General features: G+C 37.8%; 1 protein-coding gene across 1 annotated transcript in view; it reads right to left on the reverse strand.

The window, feature by feature from the left end:
• Positions 1 to 350: 350 nt before the first annotated feature.
• N6AMT1 (N-6 adenine-specific DNA methyltransferase 1) overlaps positions 351 to 20796 on the reverse strand; it is a 349821-nt gene continuing 329375 nt past the window's right edge. The window contains exons 11-13 of the transcript XR_004183359.1: positions 13799 to 13970; positions 6104 to 6389; positions 351 to 1393 (exon numbers count right to left, since the gene is read on the reverse strand). The gene's annotated coding sequence lies outside the window, so the exon portion shown is untranslated. The remainder of the gene's footprint in view (positions 1394 to 6103; positions 6390 to 13798; positions 13971 to 20796) is intronic.

Genomic DNA, 20796 nt, shown 5'->3' on the forward strand with positions numbered 1-20796 from the left:
TGGAAATGTTTTGTGTGATACTATGATAATAGATACATGTCTCTATACAATTGCCCAAATTCATAGAATGCACAACACCAAGAGTAAACCCTAATATTAACTATGGACTTTGGGTGATTGTGATGTGTTGATACAGGTTTACCAATTGTAACAAATGTATCACTCTGGTGGAGGATGTTGATAATGCAGGAGACTACGCATGTCAGGCAGGAAGTATATGGGAAATCTCTGCACCTGCCTCTTAGTTTTTCTGTGAACCTAAAATTGCTCCAAAAGAAATAAAGTCTTTAGAAAATTGCTATAGTGTGGGTGACAGAGCGAGACTCCGTCTCAAAAAGAAAAAAAAAAAAAAAAAAAGAAAATTGCTATAGTGCCCATTAGCTAACATTCCTTTGCCTTTGTGGCCCCTCTCTTCAATGAAGGATTGCTGAAAGGAGTGGGAAATTGTCCTACAGCAGGCAGTAGAAGGCAGGGGACGAACAGATATCACCATCTCCATTTGTAAATGAGGACAGCTATACTTAAAGAGAAAGTATTCTGCTCAAGCTCCACCATTACTAAAAGTCCAGTATTTAAATCCAGAAGTTACTCCAATCTTGTATTCATAACCACTGGACTATGCTGCTTCCTAAAACTCACTTATTAGCGTGACATAATGATAGTGTTCAGAAAAAGCTTTTCCACTCCGCATGTTTTTTTATGTAAAAAATAATGCATGCTTATTGAAATGACTCAAATAATACTGAGTCATATAGGGAAAACTTTAATGTTATCTGCTTCCACTTTCTTGTTATAAACTCACGCCCTTGAAGTAACCAAGGGCCACAGTTTGATATTTATCTTTCCGTGTGTTTACCTACTCCATACAAATAGATCCCCAAAAAAAGCACAGAGGGGTTTTTATTCCTGTCTTCTTTAAAAATTGGATGATACTCTTTATATTGACCATCCCTTCAGGTATTTTAATCGACACATAATCATGTATATGAATATATATGGCTTATATATATAACTGTATATGACATACATGTATTTCGTACACGACAATCTAGTGCTTTTTTAATCTGTAAAACAGATTCCCAAAATAGATAATACTGGGTCAGAGAATATATATTTTTTTTAATTTTATAAAATCTAGCAATTTACTTTTCAAATTGTTTTACCAATTCACACCTCTATCAGCACTGCTTAAGACTGACAATTTCCCCACACTCTTACCAGTCCAGAATTTTATCTGGCATGTCCATCTGAATGTCCACACACAGGCAATTCCATAGCTGGTTCATTCAGTAGCTCCATAGTTTTAGTTCTCTGTGTTAACCGATTTGGAGTCGATTTGGCTCTTCCCTCATATCCACAAGACAGCTGCTCCATGTCTAGAGATCTCTTCTTCCTGTGAAGATGTAAGCAGCAGAGACTATCCTGGGTGACTTAATCATAAAAAGGCTGTTAAAGGATGATCAGTAGCTCACAGAATCATTAGGGAGGCTGAAGAACCAGATTTAGGGACAAATAGTCTGAACAATAGTCAAGCCATGGCATAAAAGTGATCAGAAAATACACGTTTGAGATGATGAATATGCTAATTACCCTGATCTGATCACTATGTACTATGTGTATGGAAACATCACCATATACCCCAGGAACACACACAAGTATTATTTTTTCAATTTTTTTTTTTTTTTTTTAATACAAAATCTCATTCTGTCACCAGGCTGGAGCGCAGTGGCGCAATCTCAGCTCACTGCAACCTCCGCCTCCCCAGTTCAAGCGATTCTCCTGCCTCAGGCTCCCGAGTAGCTGTGACTACAGGTGCGCACCACCACACCCAGCTAATTTTTGAATTTTTAGGGTTTCAACATGTTTGCCAGGATGGTCTCGATCTCTTGACCTCGTGATCTGCCCACCTCAGCCTCCCAAGGTGCTGGGACTACAGGCATGAGCCACTGTGCCCAGCCTTTATTTTCTCAATTTTTAATAAATTAACTCAATGACAAAACAAACGAGACCATTTCAAAATCATGGAAAATAAAAACTGACACTGCTACCAATTCTGCACCAAACAAACCGCCTCGAGAATTTTTTTTCTTTTTTCTTTTTTTTTTTTTTTTGAGACCGAGTCTTGCTCTGTTGCCCAGGCTGGAGTGCAATGGCGCAATCTTGGCTCACTGCAACCTATTCTCCTGCCTCAGCCTCCCAAGTAGCTGGGATTACAGGCATGCACCACCATGCCCAGCCAATTTTTGTATTTTTAGTAGAGATGGGTTTTCGCCATGTTGACCAGGCTGGTCTCAAACTCCTGATCTCAGGTGATCTGCCTGCCTCAGCCTCCCAAAGTGCTGGGATTACAGGCATGAGCCACTGTGCCTGGCTGAGAATTTCTTACTGTGATATTGTGAAATATATATTTGGTATCTGCACCTGGTTCCTGAGACAGAGCTCCTAATACCTTCATAGATAGGGATGCTAAGACAATCTTTTGCTCTAATATTTGGTCTTTGAGCCCAGTTTTGGCACAGAGCTCCTAAGACCTTTATGATTTCCTGAGTGCTAAGAGTGTCTGACAAAGAACTTCTAAATCCCTTGGAATTTCTTAGGCAATAGAAGCATCCTCTGTTCTAATGAGGTGACTCTTGGTGGGTACCTGCATAGCTTCATGATTGGGGTTGGTTGGCTGCTAGAAGAACAAATCACGTGATTAGAGTGTTGGAACTTTCCATCTCAGCCCCCAATCTCTGGAGAAGTGAGAAAGGCAAAAGGTAGAGTTGACCACTAACAGCCAGTGATTTAACTAATCATGTCTATGTACCAAAGCATCCATAAAAAACTAAAGATCACGGTGCAGAGAGCTTCTAGACTGCTGAATAAGTGGTAGTTCCTGGAGGATGATGCACCCAGAGAGGCATGGAAGCTCTGTACCTCTTTCCACATACATTTGCCTATGCATTTCTTCCACCTGGTGGATCATCTGTTTGCTTTATAGTATTTTTTATTAAAAAATGGATAAATGTAAATAAAATGTTTCCCTGAGTTATGTGAACCACTATAGCAAATTAATTGAACCCAAGAAGGAGGTCATGGAAACCCCAATTTATAGTTGGTTGTTCAGAAGCACAGGCCAAAGCCTGGAGCATGTGATTGGCATCTGAAGTTGGGGGGAGTCTTGAGGAACTGAGCCTTCGACCTATGAAATCAGACACTAATTCCAAGTAGATAGCTGGGTGAATTAGAGGACTCCAAGCTGGTGTCCGGGAAAAACTCACACCAATTTTGGTGACCAGAGTGAAGTGTAGTGTTGAGAATAGAGAGTAGGAAAAAAGTTTGCTTTTCCATCAAAGGTACCATGTCTGTTTCTCATATTACTTGAAGGAGTCTAAATCATACTACATAGGAAACTGCAAAATGTAGCATCTAAAAGTTTTCAACTTTTGTGGTAGGAGGCAGTCTATGCCTCCCACCAGAACTCATAAGGTATGAGTTCATCAAACTGTACAGAGAGAGTTTGGGTGCTAGGTGGCAGAAAAGAATAATCAATGTGTGCAGCATACCTTCTTTTTGAGTTTAGCCATTCTAATGGATGAAAACTGATTTCCCATTCTTTCTCTTATAACATCTTCCTAACACATATGTTTAAGATATGTTTTATTTCATTTTCCTAACTTGTACTTTTATCTTTTCCAATTGTTAATGTAGTTTTGTGTTCTTAAATTTTTAATGCAATTTATATTTTGGTAATATCTAAAATATCAATCATTTTATTATCCATTCACCATAAAATGTGGCTACGGTTTGGACATTTGGATTAAGTAATGACATTGTAATTCAGCCAGAACTGGCAGTAATCATCAGTGTTTGGGATGTTTTGAGAACAAAAGTCTCAGTTCCTGGAAGGGTGGCCCTTCATATGAACTCAGAGTGCACACTCTGTACGGTGTAATCCAAGATAGTTGAATGGTCTGCCTGCCAAAAATAGGCCTCCCACCAGGTTTTTATAAAGACTAGTATTACCAGCTTGAAGGCCTTTTTTCTGATTTAAGGTATTAAAACCTAAGGACCATGTTAAAAGATTGAAATTAACATTCACTGACTTGTTCATTCATTAATCTTTTTAAAGTTTTTTAATTGACGAAAAATAATTATATATATGTACAGGGTACAATGTGATGTTTTGAGGTATGTGTACATTATAGAATAATTAAATCAAACTAATTAACATATCCATAACCTCACATACTTATGTTGTTTGCATGTGCTATGAATATTTAAAATCCACTCTCATAGCAATTTTGAAATATACATTACATTAACTATTGTCACCATGCTGTGCAATTGATTTAAAAAACTTATTCCTCCTATTTAACCAAAACTTTGTAAATATTTAATGAGTGCCTCTTATTAGCCAGACTCTGTTTGAGGCACTAATGACACAGAGTTAAAAGTCAAGTTTGAGCCTCTCTTCTTAGGCATATAACTGTAGGCAAATTATGTCAACTCTGGCCAGTTTTCACATTTAAAATAGAGATGATAACGCTACCCACTTAATGGGTTTGCTTTAAGAATTAAATGATATTGTTTACGGTGCCCAGAAGGAAGGTAGGCCCACTGGCAGTCAGCACATGTAATGGACCAAGTGGTCTTTGAAGAAAGAACATATCCAAGTACAGGCGATAAGCTTGTATTTGAGCACAATGGGGCAGTGTTGAATGGCAGGATTGGGGTGCTATCTGTGATCCTCCCATAGTCTGATGACAGGGCCGGCACCAAAAGGTGTGATCCAATCAAGCACCAAACTCTCATGCAAGGGCGTTGTCCAAACCAGAAACAGCCCATGGGGACTGCCAGTTAGCTTTGCCAAAAAATTTCCTTCCTGTCCAAGTCTCCCGAGTCTCTGATAAGAAGAGCCACCTTGAAGCTTTGGACTCCAAGCATGGCTTTCTGGTACAACTTTAACACAGAGGTTCATATTCAATTACCTACAGATACCATAATTATCATTACTATCATTATTAATAAACCTACAGTTAATTACAACAAGGTATGACAAATCTATAACAGACGTAGGCTAGGCTGCTATGGTTGATGAGAGTATAGAGGGAACAGCACTTCCCAAATTGGAGCAGAGGAAAGAAAGTTTGTAGAAGGCACCTAGAGGAGAAAAAACTTGAATCAAGTCTTCAAGAATGAATATGAGTTATTCTGGAGAAGAAAGTATGTGTGTTTGGCAGGAAGTACAAATGCTTGGAGAAGACAGATTAAACAGCACATTCAAACTATGGGGATGTGAAAGAATGTGGAGTGTTGGTAGACTTATGAAAGGATAGCGTGGGCCAGGACATAATCTAAATGTGAGAAATGGAGAGAGAGGATGTTGTTCAAATTATGGATGGCTTTGTATACCATGTTGAATTGAGACATTGTGTTCAATAATACAAGGAGACATAAAATGACTTTCAGGGTGGTGGTTGGGGGGAGGTCATGATATCTGTATTTTAGACTTTCTACTCAGAGAGTAGTGGGGAAGTTGACTGAAGGAGTTTAAGATTAGTAACCAGGAAAGCCCCATCATGTCAACGCAGTAATCTCATGGGGAGTGGCAATGGCTAAAGTAGGAGCAGTAGCAAGGAAGGAATCAATTTGATACACACTTAAGAGGTAGAAGTGGCACTTGAGACAACTGGCTGGAGAACAAGGAAAACTCTTCAAATATTACCAGGTTCCTGGCCTGGACAACTGAGTTAATGTGGCACTATCATCAAGCATGGGATATAGAAAATCAGGGTCATGATATAGAAGATCAGGGTCAGTTTGGTGAGTATGTATAGACTCTGAGATGTCTGTGGAACACTATTCAATAAGACATGGAGCTCCCTGTATATAGCAATATTTTCATGATGTGACAGATGTGTATTTTGTCAATTGGATGATCTCCATTTCTCATATTATCTTCCCCACATGATTCTTGTGAGTATGGGCCTCAAGAGGCACCTGGTGTGAGATTTAGAAGACAGAAGTGAAGTCGCATTGGATTATTTTTATACTCCAGAGGCTGGAGCTGGGTATGAGATACAGTAACTACACAGTCAAGTTCTACCTGCCAACTTACCTTGGTGGCAACATTCAGTTTCATTCCTGTATAATCCCCTGTTCCTGCTGTAGCTCCTTCTTCCGCATCTCTTGGGCCAGGTGAATAAAAAAGGGGACTGCCTTCTACAGGACACCCATGTTATCAAGGGTTACTTCTTAGTAAGAGGTGGACATGGGTTCCAGTTCATCTTCATAAGCCAACTCATCCAGAAAGTCCCAGTTTTTCTCCTGGGTTCTAGCTCAGACTGTCAGGTTCCACTTTGTCCACGGTTTCCTTCTTAAATGCCTGCTGTGATGACTTCAGGCTGATAGAGAAGAAAAGAGCCTCCCATATTATTATTGAATCGCCTCCCAAAATTGCACAAGGTCAAGTCTCTGTGGATAATCCCTGCTGGTTCTTCTACTCTGATTGAACCCTGACTGACAAAACAAATGTGGTTTTTATAAACCTCTTTTTCATTTTATACAACTTGGTATATTTAGTCCAACTATCCAGACGCTTTGGTCTCTGGGACCAAAGGTTAGTAGTTTTAGAATTCCATCAGTCTAGCACCCTGCTGTTCCGTTAGCATTAGGCCAGTGGCCCATCTCCTCAAGCTCAGAAATCATGTGTACAATAGATTGACAATCTAAAGCAGGGGTTGGCCTGTATTTTCTGTAAAGTGACTAATAGTAAATATTTTAGGATTTGTAGCCCATAAAGTCTTTATTGCAACTATTCTGCTTGCAATATTGAATAACAAGCAGCCATAGAAAATATAGAAATTTTAAAAGATGGCTGTGTCACAATAAAACTTTACTCACAAAAACAAACAGTACAGATTTGGCCTATAGCTCATGATTTGACAATGCCTAATTCGACAAAATAGTGTAAGTTCTTTATCATAAAAGAAATTTAAAATGTTCACAAATACATTTAACATTGAGAAAAAAAATCAATTCAAAGTTAGACAGCCTGAGATCTAATCACAGCTCTGCCACTCTCTGATGCTCCATTTTCTCATTTTAAGTGGAGACGAGAAAGTAAATGCAGTGTTTTAAAATATATCCACAAGTGTTTTGACATGCTGTCTTTCAAAAGGTAACGTGTAATTCCCTTTCCCCGAATATGGATGGGACATAATGACTCCAAATGAACAGAATGTTGCAGAAGTTGTGTTCGCATAATTCCCAAGGCTAAGTTAGAAAAAAAGATGATTCAGTTTCAACTTGACTCCCTCTCAGGATAATCACACATAAAACACAACAGCCAAGCTGTGAGAAACCCAAGTGGCCAAACAGAAAGGCCATGTCGAGATGTTTTGACCAAAGGCTCCACCAGAGGTCCCAGCCAACAGCTAGCATCACCTGCCAGACATGCAAGTGACTGGACCACAGATGATTCCAGTCCCCAACTTTTGGAATAATACAATTGATGCCAAGTAGAGCAGAAATATTTGTCTACACGAACCTCACATAGATTGTAGAAACTCAAGTAAAATAAACTCTGTCATTATCTGAAACCACTAAGTTTTGGGGTGATTTGTTACATAGCAATAGATTGCCAGAACAAAAGGATTCCCAGAGATTCCTCTCTTACTACAATAAGAGAATTTTGTGGGACTCTCCTTAATCTATAGACCTGCTCACTTGGATCTTCGTACCAAAGACAAGTATATGCGTGCACTTGACTATTGAAGAGAGCTTCTCAACCATCAAGGAGAAGTCTCAGAAAACAAGCCAGAATACCATCAGAAGCCACAGAGAGGATTTAAGAGGCTGAACCTAATGATCTAACCTGGAATGTGACCAAAACTCTAGGTTTGACACTTCCAGTTCTTTTTAAAACGATGTCATGGGACTTTCAATAACCAGCCTAGATCAGGACTAGAGCCACCCAAACCGTCTTTATGTGAAATGGAACACCACTGCTGAAAAATAGGGCAATGAATTTTGAACTAGAAAGTTTGGGCTTTAATTTATTTTGACCAGAATTCTTTTCAACAGAAATGTAAATCAAATTTTAAAAGCTGGCTTCTAAGAGACATGAATGCCTACAGATCAGTTACAATTGGTTAATTTAAGGTTCATTCTTAACTTCAACATTATAAGATGGAGTCTGGGAAACAGAATGCCTATACTTTGTATTCTAAATATTGGGATAAAAACCTCTATGACTAGGATAATTCTTTCATAAAGACAAAGATGATAGTAAGAATAAAAGAGAAAAAACAGAATAAACCTATAAACACGGGATTGTAGCTTGATGATATGATGTGTGGATGGTGCGTATGAAAAGAGAAGGTGTTGGTTGAATAAGTGAGTAGGTGCGAGTGAATATAAATCCTGAAATTAAAGAACAAGCCTTTCAGAGAATGGAATATGAGAAAATCCTTCAACTTCATTTCTTTGCAGCACCTTCTTCCTTTCCTAAAACTACATGCTTTAGTGACACTGACCTACTTACTCATTCTTCAGTTTGCCATTTTTTCCAAAATGACATAACTTTACTACTCTAGGCTCTTTTCCTAGAATGTTCTCAGAGCAGTGTTTTGAAGTAGAAGAAACATGCAGTCATGCAACCATTGATTCAGAGGTCACATCTGCCTCTATCAAACTGTGTAAACTTGAGCCTTTGTTATTTATGACCATTAATTTCAAAACCAGTAAAATCGGGATAAGATATCCAGCCATATGATGATCACAGGGTTCAAGTAAGGCAATATTCATGAAACACTGACCACAATACCGCAAAACAACATGTAGGCCAAGTTTAGTAAACATAAATTTTCCCAGAGCCCCCAATTTACTACTCCATGACTTCTACTTAGGCTTTACAATCTGATGCAGTGTCACCTCCTCCATGCAGTCCTTGCCAAAGCCCCCAAGCAAAACTTGGTATCTTTCTCCAAGCTGTCAAAGCATCTTAGTCATATTGTATGGTCTTAGTATGATTACGTGTCTATCTACCCCATGTGGATTTGCACTTTATCAATTCCTTGTGTTTCGCACCTTCATCATGACAGTCTAGGGATTTTTGTGTTGGAACAAAGGCATTCATCAAGATGACATTTATAAAAATTAGTATGTACTATTTGAGAATGTTGAAATGTGGATTACTCAGTTCTTGGAAGTGTTTTAGCCTGCATTGCAGAGACCATCACTCTCTCTCCTCTGGTTCCCATTTGCCCAGCTATCACCCTTAATTGATTTATGGGGGGCCCTGCTCTTCTTTATGACCTTGCCTCTCATGTTCTCTCAAGTTAAGAGTTTCTTTTTGTAAAACTATACCTTTGTTAATGAAATATGACCAATGGATGCTATAAAGCACTCTTGAAACATGTAATACAACACATTATATACTGCCCAAAGGGGTAGTACTAACTACAAAGGATGAAAAAACCACTACTGTAAAAGTTTACTTTTAGGAATTAGTATTTTTCTCCTTATGTTTTAACCTCAAAAAAGGTTTACACTCTGATCCCTTTACTTCAATCTACATATTCTTAAACTGCTAAATGTCTAGAAATAATTATAATCCAACTAATGTTTACTCAGTATTTACCATGGCACAACACTAGAAAAGCGTTTTATGTGTCGTCTCATTGTATTGCTATGGCAAACTTACAGGAGAGATATTATCATTATGCTGGTTTCACAGATGAGGAAGTTGAACCATCATTAGACTAATTCTAATTTTAAAAGCCTGGTTCGCACATTATGCACTATTTATACATGAATTATTATATTAACAGAATTAGCTACCTCCTAGGGTTTATGATATTTTCATTATTTTCTTTTGTAACATTTAGGTACATAAAGAGCCTATGTTAAGATTTTTCTAGCTATAAATAAAGCAGCTTTGGTTATCTGATTGTCTTCTGTCATTTTACAGGAATGCATATAAATAGGAAACCAAGTAAATACATTTTATTAAAAATAGGAAACAGACAAAGAAAAAGTCAAAAAGTTCAGGATGGATGATTCTTACTACAGGCACTAAAGGGGAGGAACTGTGGCAAAGGGTTACACAAGAACATACAACTTCCTGAGCAGTTGAAATAATCAAAAAGAAACAGAAGCTATCCTAATAGCAACATTTATTTACTTTTACCAAAGTAGTAGTTGTCTAAGATCTACAGTGAGCTACTGATTTTTGTATTTACTCTACTGATTTCCTTGTAATAAACAGAAAACTGATCAAAGGTAGCCTTCTCAAATTACTTACATTTATTACAAGATTATCCTACCATAACAAACAAATCTCCAAAATAGAATAATTTGATTTTTGTGGACCAAATGTTGTTATTTATACACATTCATTCTCCTTGACACGCATACTCCTTTAGGGTAGAGGTAAAAGCCCTTAGGTGAGTGCCTATGATGGTCCATTAATGCCTTAGGCCATTTGGGCTGCTATAACAAAGTACCATAAACTAAGTGGCTTATAAATAACACAAATTTATTTCTCAAAGTTCTGGAGGCTATGAAGCATAAAGCCTTCTGTTGCCAGCAGATTCAGTGTTTGGTGAAGGCTGAATTTGTGGCTCATACACAGTGATATGGTTTGGCTCTCTGTCCCCCCAAAATCTCATTTCAAATTGTAATCCTACGTCAAGAGAGGGACCTGGTGGGAGGTGACTGGATCATGGGGGCAGTTTCCCACGATGTTCTCGTGATTGTGAGTTCTCACATGATCTGATTGTTTAAAAGTGTTTAGCAGCTCCCCCATCACTCACTCTCTCTCCTGCTGCCTTGTGAAGAAGGTGCCTGCTTCCCCTTTGCCTTCTGCCATGATTGTAAGTTTCCTGAGGCTTCCCCAGCCATGCAGAAATGTAAGTCAAACCTCTTCTGTTTATAAATTACCCAGTCTCAGGTAGTTCTTTATAGCAATGTGAAAATAGACGAACACACACAGCATCTTCTTACTGTGTCTTCACCTGGTTAAAAGGGTGAGAGGTCTCTCTCAGACCTCTCTTATAAGGGCATTGATCCCATTCATAAAAGCTATGTACCCATGACCTAATCACCTCCCACAGCACACCCCTCCCCCCCGTCCTAATATCATCACCTTGGGGATTAGGATTTCAACATATAAATTTGGGGGAACGAACATTCAGACCATAGTAAATAGCAATGTCTTGGGGGGATAAAGACTCGGGGCCTTTTTAAAAATATATCAAATGCTTTCTCCCTGGTAGCTTCCTAGGCCATTGCTCTAGATTGAATCCAATAAGAAATCCCTCATGAGAGCAAATTCCAAAAACTAGACCTTCCAGAAGGAGAACAGAAAAGAGAGAGCACACTGTGCAGATTTCAGTGGGAGCAATTGTCATGGAGTGTAAGATAAGAGATCTTATACTCCCGTATTCTGATTAGTTCCTCCAGGAATTTTTCTGCTCACACCTTTGATAAGATTGCTTGCATGCAAATTATAAAACAACAATATATTGTTTGTAGATATGATTAGTGTCTATGTTGGTTCTATTATCTTACCAAAACTAGCCTTTATAGTCATGCAAATAAGGTATCCCCGATACACTATGTTAATAAATTTAGTGGTGTTGATTAGTGGTATCTTATGAACATCTCAGTGTATGCAGAAAACGTTAACAAAATTTAACATCAATTCAGGATTTTAAAAAATCTCTTAGCAAACTATAACTACAGAGTAACTAAATCAATCTTACAACAGGCATCTGCAAAGAAACCTATTAATATCATATGCAGGTCCTGCTGAAGAAATAAGGTTGTTAAAAAGAAGCAAAGTAATAAAGATTGAAAAGAAGGAAACACAAATGTATTATGAGACTATATGATTATATACATAGAAAATCCTAATGAATAGTATTGATATTCAGTATATCTCTAATGTCAAATTAATTATGTGCCTAGTAGCAAGAATAATATCCATTCATTTCCAATGCATTTTACCAATTATCACATTCATCAATAAATTACACATTATATTTGACCATTATGTGTATCTATGAATAAAAGAAGAATATTAATTTGGGAATAAAACATATGTTGAGTATTATGTTGCATACCTACTATCACAATTAGTTCCTGACCTCAAAGAGTTTATAGTCTTGTGAAATCCAAGACTTAATATGGGACTTAGAAAACATTTACATTTTACAATTAAATTCACAATTAATTAGTATGCATGATGGTTCTATTTTCCATGAGCCACAACTTACTGGTCAGCCTCTGCTGTTATTGTCATAGGTAAGTCAATTGTCCCCATGGCCATTTACTAGTCAGATGGGATAATAAAAACTAAATCTGAGATGTGACAAGACTTGGGTACGGTACAATATATGGTCCTCTCTACTTCACGCTATAATCGCACTACCGCACTACAGCCTGATACCCTGTCCCTATTTAAAAAATTAAGAAAGATAACTTACAAGGTTCTACTTCTTAAACTCTGTGGTTTGTTTGCAGTTTTCTAATAAGCTAACCAAGTTTGAATAATGACATTTGAGCTTTCTTATTTTTCCTTGATATAATTTTCACATCAGTTAAAAAATGATTATGAGAATGGGCCATAACATGTAGCCAACTGGAGTTTTGGAAAACTTGGCAGGTGTTAATGTTTGAGAATCTCATTTATTTTTTATTAACCACTCAAGAACAGAGAAAATCTTATAAATCCTGCCAGAAAATATCAGAAGTTTGGGTTATTTTAGATGGTGGTAACTGCCCTAGAGGCTTTTAATTAGCCATATTGTGCCTAACATTTAGAATGTTTATTTTTGCTCTTGGACTATTTTCAGAAACAATTAATAAGAGCCAAACCATTTATAGATGCACATAACCAAACCAAAATCAGAGTATTCACAAACATATTAACCCAAGCATGCAGATCAAACAAAACATTAAACTAGGCACACAGAACTAAAGTGCATAGATGGGGGGACCTCTCCTCAAACCAAGGGAAGCAGTGAAGGACTGTGATGCCCACCAGGGTTACTATGCTTTTTCCACAGATTTTTGCAATCTACGGATCAGGAGATTCCCTCATGAGCCTACCCTACCAGGGCCCTAGGTCTCAAGCACAAAACCAGGTGGCTATTCAGGCAGGCACTGAGCTGCAGGAGTTTTTACATACTGCAGTGGCACCTGAAACTCCAGCGAGACAAGAGAACTATCCACTCCCATGGAAAGGGGGCTGAAGCCAGGGAGCCAAGCAGTCTCGCTAAGTGGGTCCCACCCCCACGGAGGCCAACAAGCTAAGAACCACTGGCTTGAAATTCTCACTGCCAGCACAGCAATCTGGAGTCTTCCTGGGATGTCCAAGTTCCCAGGAGGAGGGGTGACCACCATTACTGTGGCTCTAGTCACCGTTTTTCATCTGACAGTGCTAAGGAGACTGGGAGGTTTGGATTGGGTGGAATTCCCCACAGCACAGCAAAATGGCTGTGGCCAGACTGCTTCTCTAGATCCTTCGTACCTGGAAGGAGGAAGTCCAGCAGCTCCAGGGGCTTACAGACAGAACTCTCATCTCCCTCAGACAGAGCACCTGTGGGGAGGTGCAGTCGTGGCCTCAGGTTCAAAGGCCTTAATCTTTCCTGCCTGCTGGCTCTGAAGAGACCTGCTGATTCTGATGAGGGAGATTCCCCCAGCATAGTACACCAGCTCTGCTAAAGGACAGACTGCCTCCTCAGGTGGGTCCCTGATCCCATGCCTCCTGACTGGGTGAGACCTCCCAACAGGGGTGGACAGATACCTCATACAGGAGAGCTCCAGCTGGCATCAGGTCTGTGCCCTTCTGGGACAAGCTTCTGCAGAAGAAGCAGATGGCAATGTTTGCTGTTCTGCAGTTTCCACTCGTGATACCCAGGTGAACGGGGTCTGGAATGAACCCCCGGCAAACTGCAGCAGACTTGCAGAAGAGGGGCCTGTTAGAAGAAAAACAAACAGAAAGAAACAACGACAACCACATCAACAAAAAAGACCCCATAAAAATCCCACTTTGGATTTCTGTGACCTCACAGAAATCCAAAGGTCAACAGCCAGCCTCAAAGATCAAAGGTAGATGAATCGACAAAGATAAGAAAGAAACAGTGCAAAAATGCTGAAAATCCCAAACGCCAGAATGCCTCTTTTCCTCCAAATTATCACAACACTTCTACAGCAAGGGCACTAAATAGGGCTGAAGCTGAAATGGATGAACTGACAGAAGTGGCTTCAGAAAGTAGGTAACAATAAATTTCACTGAGCTAAAGTATTATGTTCTAATCCAATGTAAAGAAGCTAAGAACCATGACAAAAGATTACAGGAGCTATTAACTAGAATAACCACTTTCAGGAGGAACATAAATGACTTAATGGAGCTGAAAAACACAGCAGGGTAACTTTGTGATACAAACACAAGTATCAATAGCTGAATCAACCAAGTGGAAGAGAGAATATCAGAGCTTGAAGACAATCTTGCTGAAGTAAGGCAGGCAGACAAGATTAGAGAAAAAAGAATGAAAAGTTATGAACAAAATCTCCAAGAACTATGGGGCTATGCTAAAAGACCGAACCTACGACCAACTGGAGTACCTGAAAGAGATGAGGAGAATGCAAAAAAGTTGGAAAACACATTTCAGGACATCATTCAGGAGAACTTCCCCAACCTAGCAAAACAGGTCAATATTCAAATTCAGGAAATCCAGAGAACCCCAGTAAGATACTCCACAAAAAGGTCTACCACAGCAGACCTCTCAGCGGAAACCCCACAAGCCAGAAGAGACTAGGGACCAATATTCAACATTCTTTAAAAAATGAAGTTCAAACCTAGAATTTCATATACAACTAAACTAAGTTTTATAAGCAAAAGAGAAGTAACATATTTTTCAGATAAGCAAATGCTGAGGGATTTTGTCAGCACCAGGCCTGTCTTACAAGAGCTCCTGAACTAAACACTAAACATGGATAGAAAAAAACATTACTAGCCACTACAAAACATACTGAAGTATAGACCAATGACACTATGAAACAACTACATTAACAAGTCTGCAAAATTAACCAGCCAGCATCATGATAACAGGATCAAATTCACACATAACAATATTAACCTTAAATGTAAATGGGCTAAATGCCCCCAATTAAAAGACACAGAATGGCAAGTTGAATACAAAGACAAGACCCATTAGTGTGCTGTATTCAAGAGACACATCTCATGTGCAAAGACACACATAGACTCAAAATAAAGGGAAGAAAATAAAGGGATTAAGGAAAATTTACCAAGCAAATGGAAAGCAGAAAAAAGCAGGGATTGCAATGCTAGTTTCTGACAAAATAGACCAACAAAGGTCAAAAAAGACAAAGAAGAGCATTACAAAATGTTAAAGGGTTCAATTCAACAAGAAGAGCTAACTATCCTAAATATATATGCACCCAATACAGGGGCACACAGATCCATAAAGCAAGTTCTTAGAGACCTACAAAGAGACTTAGACCCCCACACAATAATAGTGGGAGAGTTTAATACCCTACTGTCAGTATTAGAGACAGAAAATTAACAAAGATATCTAAGACTCAAAGTCAGTTCTGGACCAAGTGGATCTGATAGATATCTACAAAACTCTCCACCCCAAAACAAGAGAATATGCATTTTTTTTGGTGCCACATGATACTTACTTTAAAATTGATCACATAATTGGAAGTAAAACACTCCTCAGCAAATGCAAAAGAACTGAAATCATAACAAACAGTCTCTCAGGCCACAGCACAACTAAATTAGAACTCAAGATTTAGAAGCCCACTCAAAATCACACAACTACATGGAAATTGAACAACCTGTTCCTGGACGACTGCTGGGTAAATAATGAAATTAAGGCAGAAATCAAAAAGTTATTTGAAACCAACTTTGAGAACAAAGAGACAACATGTCAGAATCTCTGGGATGCAACTAAAGCAGTGTTAAGCAGGAAATTTATAGCACTAAATGCCCACTTTAAAAAGCTAGAAAGATCTCAAATCAATACCCTAGCATCACAACTAAAAGAACTAGAAAACCAAGAGAAAACAAACTCCAGAGTTAACAGAAGACAAGCAATAACCAAGATAAGAGTGGAACTGACAGAGATAGATATAAGGAAAACCCTTCAAAAAAATCTATGAATCCAGGGACTGGTGTTTTGAAAAAAATCAATAAAATAGACTGCTAGCAAAACTAATAAAGAAAAAAAGAGAGAAGATTCAAACGAACACAATCAGAAACAAGGGGGATATCACCACTGACCCCACAGAAATACAAATAACCATCAGAAGATACTATAAACACCTCTATGCAAATAAACTGGAAAATCTAGAAAAAATGGATAAATTCCTGGACACATACACCCTCCCAAGACTGTACCAGGAAGAAGTTGATTCCCTGAATAGACCAATAACAAGTTCTGAAATAGAAGCAGTAACAAATAGCCTACCAACCAAAAAAAATCCCAGGTCCAGATGGATTTACAGCTGAATTCTACCAGAGGTACAAAGAGGAGCTGGTACCATTTCTTCTGAAACTATTCCAAACTATTGAAAAGGAGGGACTCCTCCTTAGCTCATTTTATGAGGCCAGCATCATCCTGATACAAAAACCTGGCAGAGATGCAACAAAAATAGAAAACTTCAGGCTAATATCCCTGATGGACATTGATGCAAAAATCCTCAATAAAATACTGGCAAACCAAATCCAGCAGCACATCACAATGTTTATCCACCACGATCAAGTTGGCTTCATCCCTGGGATGCAAGGCTGGTTCAACATATGTAAATCAATAAATGTAATTTGTCACATAACAAAACTGAAGACAAAAAACACATGATTATCTCAATAGACACAGAAAAGTCCTTTGATAAAATTCAACATCCCTTTGATAAACTCTCAACAAACTAGGTATCGAAGCAATATACCTCAAAATAATAAGAGCCATTTATGACAAGCCCACAGCCAATATCATACTAAATGGGCAAAAGCTGGAAGCATTTTCCTTGAAAACTGGCACAAGACAAGGATTTCCTCTCTCATCACTCTTATTTAATGTAGTGTTGGAAGTTCTGGCCAGGGCAATCAGGCAAGAGAAAGAAATAAAGGATATTCAAATAGGAAGAGAGGAAGTCAAATTGTCTTTGTTTGCAGATGACATAATTCCATTTCTAGAAAACCCTATCATCTCAGCCCAAAAGCTTCTTAAGCTAACAAGCAACTTTAGCAAAGTACCAGGATACTAAATCAATGTGCAGAAATCATAAGCATTCGTACACACCAACAACAGACAAGCAGACACCCAAATCATGAACGAACGTCCATTCACAATTGCCACAAAGAGATTAAAATACTTAGGAATACAACTAACATGGAAAGTGAAGGATTTCAAGGAGAACTACAAATCGCTGCTCAAAGAAATCAAAGCAGACACAAAGAGATGGAAAAACATTCCATGCTCTTAGATAGGAAGAATCAATATCATGAAAATGGCCATGTTGCTCAAAGCGATTTATAGATTCAATGGTATCTCCATTAAACTACTGTTGACATTTTTCATAGAATTAGAAAAAAATTTAAAATTTATATGGAACCAAAAAAGAACTCGCATAGCCAAGACAATCCAAAGCAAAAAAAAAAAAAAAAAAAAAAGCTGGAGGCATCACACTACCTAACTTCAAACTATACTACAAAATCACAGTAACCAAAACAGCATGGTACTGGTACAAAAACAGGCACATAGACCAATGGAACAGAATATTGAACTAAGAAATAACACCACATATCTACAACCATCTGATCTTCGACAAACCCAGTGAAAACAAGCAATGGGGAAAGGATTCCCTATTTAATAAATTGGTTGGGAGAACTGGCTAGCCATATGCAGAAAATTGAAACTGGATCCCTTCCTTACACCTTATACAAAAATTAACTCAAGATGGATTAAAGGCTTAAATGTAAAACCCAAAACTATAAAAACCATATAAAAAATCTAGGCAATACCATACAGGACATAGACACAGGAAAAGGTTTTATAATGGAAGTGCCAAAAGCAATTGCAACAAAAGCAAATGGGATCTAATTAAAGAGTTTCTGCACAGTAAAAGAAACTAGCATCAGAGTGAACAGACAACCTACAGAATGGGAGAAAATTTTTGCAATCTACTCATCTGACAAAGGTCTAATACCCAGAATCTACAAGGAACTTAATCAAATTTACAAGAAAAAAAACAAACAAACAATCCCATCAAAAAGTGGGTAAAGAATATGAACAGACATTTCTCAAAAAAAGACATACATGTGGCCAACAAACATATGAAAAATAGCTCAACATCACCAATCATTAGGGAAATGTAAATCAAAACCACAATGAGATACCATCTCACACCAGTCAGAATGGCAATTATTAGAAAGTCAAGAAACAACAGATGCTGGCAAGTTTTCCGAGAAATAGGAACACTTTACACTGTTGGTGGGACTGAAAATTAGTTCAACCATTGTGAAAGACACTGTAGTAATTCCTCACAGATTTAGAATCGGAAAGACCATCTGACTCAGCAATCCCATTACTGGGTATATACCCAAAATAATATAAATAATTCTATTATAAAGACACATGCATGTATATGTTCATTGCAGCACTATTCACAACAGCAAAGACATGGAATCCAACTCAAATGCCCATCAATGATAGACTGGATAAAGAAAATGTGGTTCACATACATCATGGAATAATATGCAGCCATAAAAAGGAACAAGATGATGTCATTTGCAGGGACCTAGATGAAGCTGGAAGTCATTATCCTCAGCAAACTAATGCAGGAACCAAAAACCAAACACCACATGTTCTCACTTATAAATGGAAGCTGAACAATGAGAACACATGGACACAGGGAGGGGAACAACACTTACTGGGACTGTCAGAGGAGGGCGGTGTGGGGAAAGCATTAGGGAAAAGAGTTAATGCATTCTGGGATTAATAGGTAGGTGATGGGTTGACAGTTGCAGCAAACCACCATGGCACACGTTTTTCTATGTAACAAACATGCACATCCTGCACATATACCCTAGAACTTAAAAAATAAAAATAAAATACTTATTAAAAAAAAGAGTTGCCAGTGGGATTTAAAAAAAAAAAAAAAAGACTCATTCATCTGCTGTCTTCAAGAGACCCACTTCACATGTAATGACATACATAGGCTCAAAGTAAAGGGTTGCAGAAAGATCTACATGCAAACAAAAAAGAGCAAGGGATGCTATTTTTATATTGGATAAAGGAGATTTTAAACTAACAACAGTAAAAAAGAACAAAGAAGGACATTACATAATGATAAGGGTTGAATTCAACAAGACTAAGCTATCCTAAATATATATGCACCCAACACTGGAGCACCTAGATTCATAAAACAAATTCTTAGAGACTTATTAAAAGACCCTAATAACCACACAATAATACTGGGAGATTTCAACACCCCACTACAATTTTAGACAGATCACCAAGACAGAATACTAACAGATATTCAGGACCTAAACTTGACACTGGACCAAATGCACCTAAAGACATCTACAAAACACTCCACTCAACAAAAACAGAATATATATTCTTCTCATGCACAAATGACACATACTCTAAAATTGACCATATGCTCGGCCATAAAGCAGTTCTCTAAAAAGTAAAAACACTTTCAAAATCATACCAACCACACTCTTGAACCACAGGACAATAAAAATAGAAACCAATAACAAAAATCTCTCAGAACCATGCAGTTATATGGAAATTAAACAATATACTCCTGACTGACTTTTGGGTAAATAGTGAAATTATGACAGAAATCAAGAACTAATGAAACTAATGAAAACAAGATACAACATACCAGAATCTCTGAGACACTGCTAAAGTAATGATAAGAGGACAGTTTAGAGTGCTAAATGCCTACATCAAAAAGTTGAAAAGATCTTAAATTAACAACCTAACATGACACCTAGAGGAAACAGAATAAAAAGAACAAACCAATTCCAAAGCTAGCAGAATAAAAGATATAATCAAAATCAGAGAAATGAAGATGAGAAAAAACATGATATTTCAAAGATCAGAATGAAATCAAAAGTTAATTTTTAAAGAATAAAGTTAATGAGATCAAAAGTTAATTTTTAAAGAATAAATAATATTTATAGACTTCTAACGAGAGTAATAAAGGAAAAAACGGGAGAAGATCCAAATAAACATAATCAGAAATGACAAAGGGGGCATCACCATTGATCCCCCCCCCCAAAAAAACAACAACAACAACAACAAAAACACCCTCAGAGACCATTAGGAACACTTTTATGCACACAAACTAGAAAACCTGGAAGAAACAGATAAATTCCTGGAAACATACAACCTCTTAAGATTAAACCAGGAAGAAATTGAATACCTGAACAGACCAATAACAAATTCTGAAATTGAATCAGTAATAAACAGCCTACCAACCACAAAAACAACAACAACCAAAAAAAAAAAAAAAAAAACACCCAGACCAGAACGATTCACAGCCAAATTCTATCAGATGTATACAGAAGAACTGGTACCAGTCCTATTAAAATTATAAAATATTGAAAGGGAGAGACTCCTCTCTAACTCCTTCTATGAGGCCAGAATCATTTTGATACCAAAACCTAGCAGACACCACACACAAAAAAAATTCAGGCCAATATCCCTTATGAACATAAATGCACAAATCCTCAACAAAATACTAGCAAACCAAATCCAACTG

This window comes from Papio anubis, chromosome 4, assembly GCF_008728515.1.
Source record: "Papio anubis isolate 15944 chromosome 4, Panubis1.0, whole genome shotgun sequence".
In the NCBI taxonomy this organism is placed as follows: Eukaryota; Metazoa; Chordata; class Mammalia; order Primates; family Cercopithecidae; genus Papio; species Papio anubis.